General features: G+C 42.1%; 1 protein-coding gene across 1 annotated transcript in view; it reads left to right on the top strand.

Moving 5' to 3' along the window:
• The window catches only part of PLXDC2 (plexin domain containing 2), a 467547-nt gene that overhangs the window by 246931 nt on the left and 214616 nt on the right, over window positions 1-6000 (top strand). The gene's annotated exons all lie outside the window — the stretch shown is intronic.

Genomic DNA, 6000 nt, shown 5'->3' with positions numbered 1-6000 from the left:
ATGTACTTACACCCCCCCCCCCCCCAACACACACACACGTTACACTTAAGGTGTGGTTAACCAGGTAATCACACTTTAAGTCATGACCCAGCTATATGTTCAGCCAATTAATGGCCTGATAAAACAAGCAATGAACTACAAAGTTATTCCACAAAAACTAGAATAACTCTGTAGCTGTTCTAATCATGCTATTAATTGAACAGGCGTCCAAATGCCCCCATCTGGCTGAGGGACTCCCAGTCACAGGGGTGTACTACCTGCTGTCACCCTGCAGCTGACAAGGCTGTTGTCAGCTGCGGGGCTTACAGTGGAGGGAACAGGCAGCTCTGTGAGCCTCCTGGCGTGTGAGGTTAACAGCAGGGACAGCACTGTCGACTGCAGGGCTCACAACAGTGGCAGCAGGGAGAACACTGTTGCCGTAGCAAGCCCTGCACCTCACAAGGCTTGTAGCTGTGGCAGCATTCTCCTCACTGTCCCCACTCTGAGTCCCATAGCCCACATCAGCTCATGACTTGGAGCAGGGAACACTGCCCCCTCTTCCCTCCCTGCCAAGCCCTGTCAGCTGCAGGGCAGGCACCAGTGCAGGAGCCCTGGATCATGACCCCAGCCTTCCCCTGTCCTAGCAATAAAGTGTGATGGAATTTAATTCACAATCCTACAGTTGTGCCTCCTTTCATGCACGTGTGGCATGGCAGGAAGTATAATCGTGTGGGTTGTATATTTGATCACATTGTGCCTTTACCTGCACATGTAGAGGAGCCCTAACATTGCACATTTTATCTGTGAATGGTAATTCAGTCTTACCACATTGTTACTGTACTAAACCCAGTAACATGGAAGTCAACTCCTCAGTTAGATTTGTAAGGACTCAGTTAAGAAATCTGCAAAAAGCAAATAAGGTATATGGCAAGTCGTATTTGAATAGAGTAGTACCCACAGAGAATGCCATACTAGCAGCTAAATAATCCTTCATGTCAAGATGCATTAATATATTGTTGCCTGCAGCCCAGCATTACTACAACCAGCAGAGGAAGAAGTAAAAGACAAGAAAGAAAGGGACACGCAAAGGCCAAATTCTAACATTACCAGCAAGCTAAAGATCTCCCAAAATAAAAGCTGGGAGAACTTGTTAGGATCAAATTATTTCATCAAGCATTTAAAAACTAGCTATATGTGCTGAAAAGAAAAATCCTTGCTCATAGATCATAGTGGGGAATGGACTTGTTTTATTGAAGCTGCACATATTTTTGCCCACTCTAAATATAAAAAGACAAAAATATGGATACCAAGAACAGTGAAATTTGTATTCCCCTGAGACTTGATCCGCAGAAAATTAAAGGAAATTGTTTGATTTAATATCACAATATGTGATTGATATTCCCAAGCAACACCCCCTTCCTCCATGAAAGGCAGTGTCTTATCATCACAAGAAAGAAGTATAGTCACTCTAGTGACAAACTGCTCACAAGGTATATGCAACACTGAAGTGTGAAAGAACAGCCCTCCCAAATGAAGAGGAAAATGCCTTAGTTGCCAAGGAAATTATCTATTAAAAATAAAAATTGGTGTTAAATTACCTAGTGTATAGACTCTGTAGAGATAAAAAGTGTTAAGCAGGGTTATTCTAATCATGTTTCATAGTCAAACCAGTGTATCAAAAGGGATGTTATGATAAATAGCTTCAAATTAGGTGGAGCTTTAATATGATTATTCATAGGAATTTGGAATACCCTACATTCAGGAAGGGCTGGGTGGGAAGGAATATGCCTACAGCACCTCTAGGCAACATCCAGGAGTTCCACCATGAAGCATGGCCCATTGAGTCACTTCAGATATGCTGGTATCAAATCCTGTAAATGAAGCAGTGTAGCCTTCCTAGACAAGTGCTGACCATGTACCAGTCAGCACACGTGAAACAGTGCCTAAAAAAGGTACTAGAGCTCACTCGCTCAGCACTACTCTAAGGAGGCTACATGCCTTGTTTCCAGTATATGGTGTACACGGAGCAGGAGTGAGTGGACCAGGGGGAGCTGATGCTGATGCTCCTGAATATAGCAAAGAGATGGTGCAGATATGCCTATTGTGTAAAGAAAGGAGTAAGACTGTAAGGTTGTTCATTCATGGCTGTGTTTCCAGAGTTGGAGAGAATGAAGAATGTAAGGGTGATGATCTTGTAATATGAGATAAATCAAAACACCTGGATATTTAACTACTGAGATTTCCAATCATAAAATCTGTAGGGAGAAGAAGAGAATCTGGCTGCTGAATTTGTTTCTCTAGCATGTCCCTTAATGTATCCTTGAATTCACAGTTAGAGGGGGAGAACTGGGGGAGTGAAGCTTATCATGTTCACTGTCCTAGAGCATGGTCATTTGTACATGTTTGTGCTGCAGCGCTGGGTGCTTTGAAAAGCATTCGGCACTGTGGTGCATGCATTTGTATAAATGCCAAAATGCACATCAGCATTGAGAACCTTTTTTAACTAAAACACATCTCAGTGCTGGCGTGCATTTTGTCATTTATACAAATGAATGTGATACAGTGCCAGGCGCATCAGCTCACGTGCAGATCTCCAGCACATTGGAGCAGACAAATGTCCCATACTGTCAGAGCCGCTTCAGAACACAAGTAAGTCTTTTCACACAATTCCTGTTAGTCTAGACTCTTCAAAATAGGAGACAGCATGACAGACACTCCTCATTTAAAGAAGGAACTTTTGAGAATACAAATTAGAGCACAGCAGATGTTGGATGGCAAAGGTGACATAGTACAGCAAAAGCTGTGCTATCTGGCATTTTATTAATCGGCATGCTCTATTAGCTGGCATGCCAATCAACATGGCAAAAGCGAAACCGGAAATCCCACTGTGGCACTTCTGGTTTCACCGAATCCCACTTCACCAACTTTGGGCCATGGCCCGGACCCGGAGCAAAGCAGTCTGAGAGGGGCCCCCCTTCCTGTCGCCTGGCACCTTGACGCCAGGGAGTGAAAGCCGTGGCAAACCGATCACGGCGGGAGAGAAAGCAGCCTGAACAGGCAAAGACACCTCTCAGGTAACCAGCATATTTGATTAACTGGCACTCCCCATTCCACATGGATGCTGGATAAGATAGCTTTTACTGTACTAAGCACAAGACAGTCTTTCTAGCCAAAATCAGTAAATCAGGCTAGTGTCTTGCAAAGGCTGATGCTTGGTTTGAGCAGATACAGCTCACTGTGTAAGGACTGTGAAGGACTGATTGTTGACTGGTAAATACCAGCTGCAACACTTGCCTTCTGTTTATTTCTATCCATCATGTGTGTTTTCCACATCATGTTACCACAGAGCTAATGTCAAACCCTTCCTTCCATAAAGCTCCCTTTGTCTGTTCTTCTATATTATACATCTTTCTACACTGCGTCCTGGTCTTGAACCAATCTTGCTTTTATCCTTGCAGCAACTAACCCTTCTTTGGATCATAGAAGACTAGGGTTGGAAGGGACCTCAGGAGGTCATCTTGTCCAACCCCCACTCAAAGCAGGATCATCCTCAACTAGATCATCCCAGCCAAGACTTTGTCTAGCTAGGTCTTAAAAACCTCCAAGGACAGAGATTCCACAACTTCTCTGAGTAACCTCTTCTAGTATTTTACTACCCTCCTAGTGAGAAAATTCTTCCTAATATCTAACCTAAATTTACCTTGCTTCAGCCTGAGACCATTGTTCCTTGTTCTGTTATCTACCACCACTGAGAACAGACTAGCTGCATCCTTTCAAAACAAGCTTCAGGTAGTTGAAGGCTGCTATTAAATCCCCTCTCAGTCTTCTCTTCTCTAGATGAAATAAAGCCCAGTTCCATCAGCTTCTCCTCAGAAGTCATTTCTCCCAACCCCATAACCATTTTTGTTGCCCTCTGCTTGACTATCTCCAATTTGTCCACATCCTTTCTGTAGTGGGGGCCCCAAAACTGGACACAATACTCCAGATGTGGCCTCAGCAGTGCTGAATAGAAGGGAATAATCACTTTCCTTGTCCTTCTGGCTACACTCCTACCCATGTAGCCCAGTATGCCATTAGCCTTCTTGGCAACTAGGGCACACTGTTGAGTCATATTCAGCTTATTGTCCAGTGTAACCTCTGCGTCCTTTTCTGCAGAGCTGCTGCTCAGCCAGTCAGCCCTCAGCCTGTCCTGATGAATAGGATTGTTCCATCCTAGCTGCAGGATTTTGCATTTGTCCTTGTTGAACCTCATGAAATTCCTTTTGGCCCAATCCTCCAATTTGTCAAGGTCACTCTGAATCCTAGCCCTACCCTCCCGTGTATCTGCTACTTCCCCTAGCTTGGTGTTATCTGCAAACTTACTGATGGTGCACCATTTTCCAGGTCATTGATGAAGATATTGAACAAAACCAGACATAGGACCAACCCCCCGGGGGCACTCTACTTGATACTGGCTGCCAGCTAGACATTGAGCCATTGATTATTACTCTCTGAACCTGATGCTCCAGTCAGTTTTCTATCCACCTTACAGTCCATTTATTCAGTCCATACTTCCAGGATCCCTTCTGGAAACCCTTATATTGAATCTTTTCTTCCATCAATGAACTTCTATACCACTTCCTGCATTGACTCCTGGATCATGAGTTACTTTGGGCCATGGCCATTTCTGACTGTAAATGTCCATGCACCTCCCTGGCACCATGTCCTTGATCCAGCCAAAGCACTTTGACACCTGCTAACTTTTAAACAGTTAGGCAGCTGTATTGGAATGCTAATTGAACTTCAAATTTTAAAATGAGGATGTCATGCAATTCTGTTTTATAGAAAAAGAACCTAACAGCTAGTCAGTGGAACTGCTCTTATGTTTAAGGTATTTGGCCAGATCTAGTCTTTGATACCAAAAATAAAATAAATGTTCAGGTTAACTGTCTTTTTAGGATAATTAAATTGGGATATCCATTAATTAATGTACAATAGACACACAGTGGTATATTCCTACCTCTCAGATGTGGTGTATATTTGTTCTGGCTGACCCTAATTTATCATTGTGCCTATAGAATTTAGTATTGATAACATGTTATGATTCTGGTTTTCAGTTTAGTAGCATTCTTAAGTTTTCTCACCCTTGGATTTTTTTCAGACAATAGTTTAACTATATAGTTAATACCATTAAAACTTGTAATGGCTTTCACATGATTTTTGCAGTTGTCATTTCCGTATCTTCTACCTGTTATGGTGCATGTTAGATGAACTATATGGTTATTTATAAATCCACAAACAAGTTTTTACCTCCTATGTACATCCAGCCTCAGGTAAAGTTTAATTGTGTTTTGCTTTGTACTGTTATCCCACTCTTCTAGCCTTTATTCTCCACTTAATAGATAAAATAGATGTACTTAACAATCCCTAATCAAAAATACATTCACGGGGCAAGGTGGGGAGAAGAAAAAGATTATTTCAAACCTAATAAAGCCAGATAACTTGATAAGTAAATTGATTAGAGAAATGGATAATGCATTTAATTTTAAATTAAGAACAGGAAGCTGGTGATGAAGCATTAAAAAACAATCTTTTGCTTAGTAATCAATCCTTGATAAAGAACATGTCCCAATGAAACCTGCTTACTTCCTTAAGGTTTCTACTGGCAAGATTTTCTTCTAAATCAGTATTTGAGTCTTATAAGCCAGTTTTGTTTTATTTCATTTCATTTATTTTTGTTTCTTTTCATTTCTGTTAGCTTCTTAAAGTGGGTCAGAGAGACTTGAAAAAAAAATCACACATTTTCATAGATTCATAGATGTCTGGGTTGGAAGGGACCTCAGTAGATCATTGAGTCTGACCTCCTGCCCTGGGCAGGAAAGAATGCTGGGGTTAGATGATCCAGCCAGGTGCATTTCTAGCCTCCCCTTAAAGATTCCCAAGGTAGGGGAGAGCACCACCTCCCTTGGAAGCCCATTCCAGATTCTGGAAACACTGTAAAGAAGTTGTTCCTGATGTCTAATTTAAATCTGCTCTCCATCA

The sequence above is a fragment of the Gavialis gangeticus genome, unplaced genomic scaffold (assembly GCF_001723915.1).
Source record: "Gavialis gangeticus isolate Ggan-Ray unplaced genomic scaffold, GavGan_comp1, whole genome shotgun sequence".
In the NCBI taxonomy this organism is placed as follows: domain Eukaryota; kingdom Metazoa; phylum Chordata; order Crocodylia; family Gavialidae; genus Gavialis; species Gavialis gangeticus.
The sequence above is the reverse complement of the archived record's forward strand: the minus strand, read 5'-3'. Positions and strand labels throughout refer to the sequence as shown.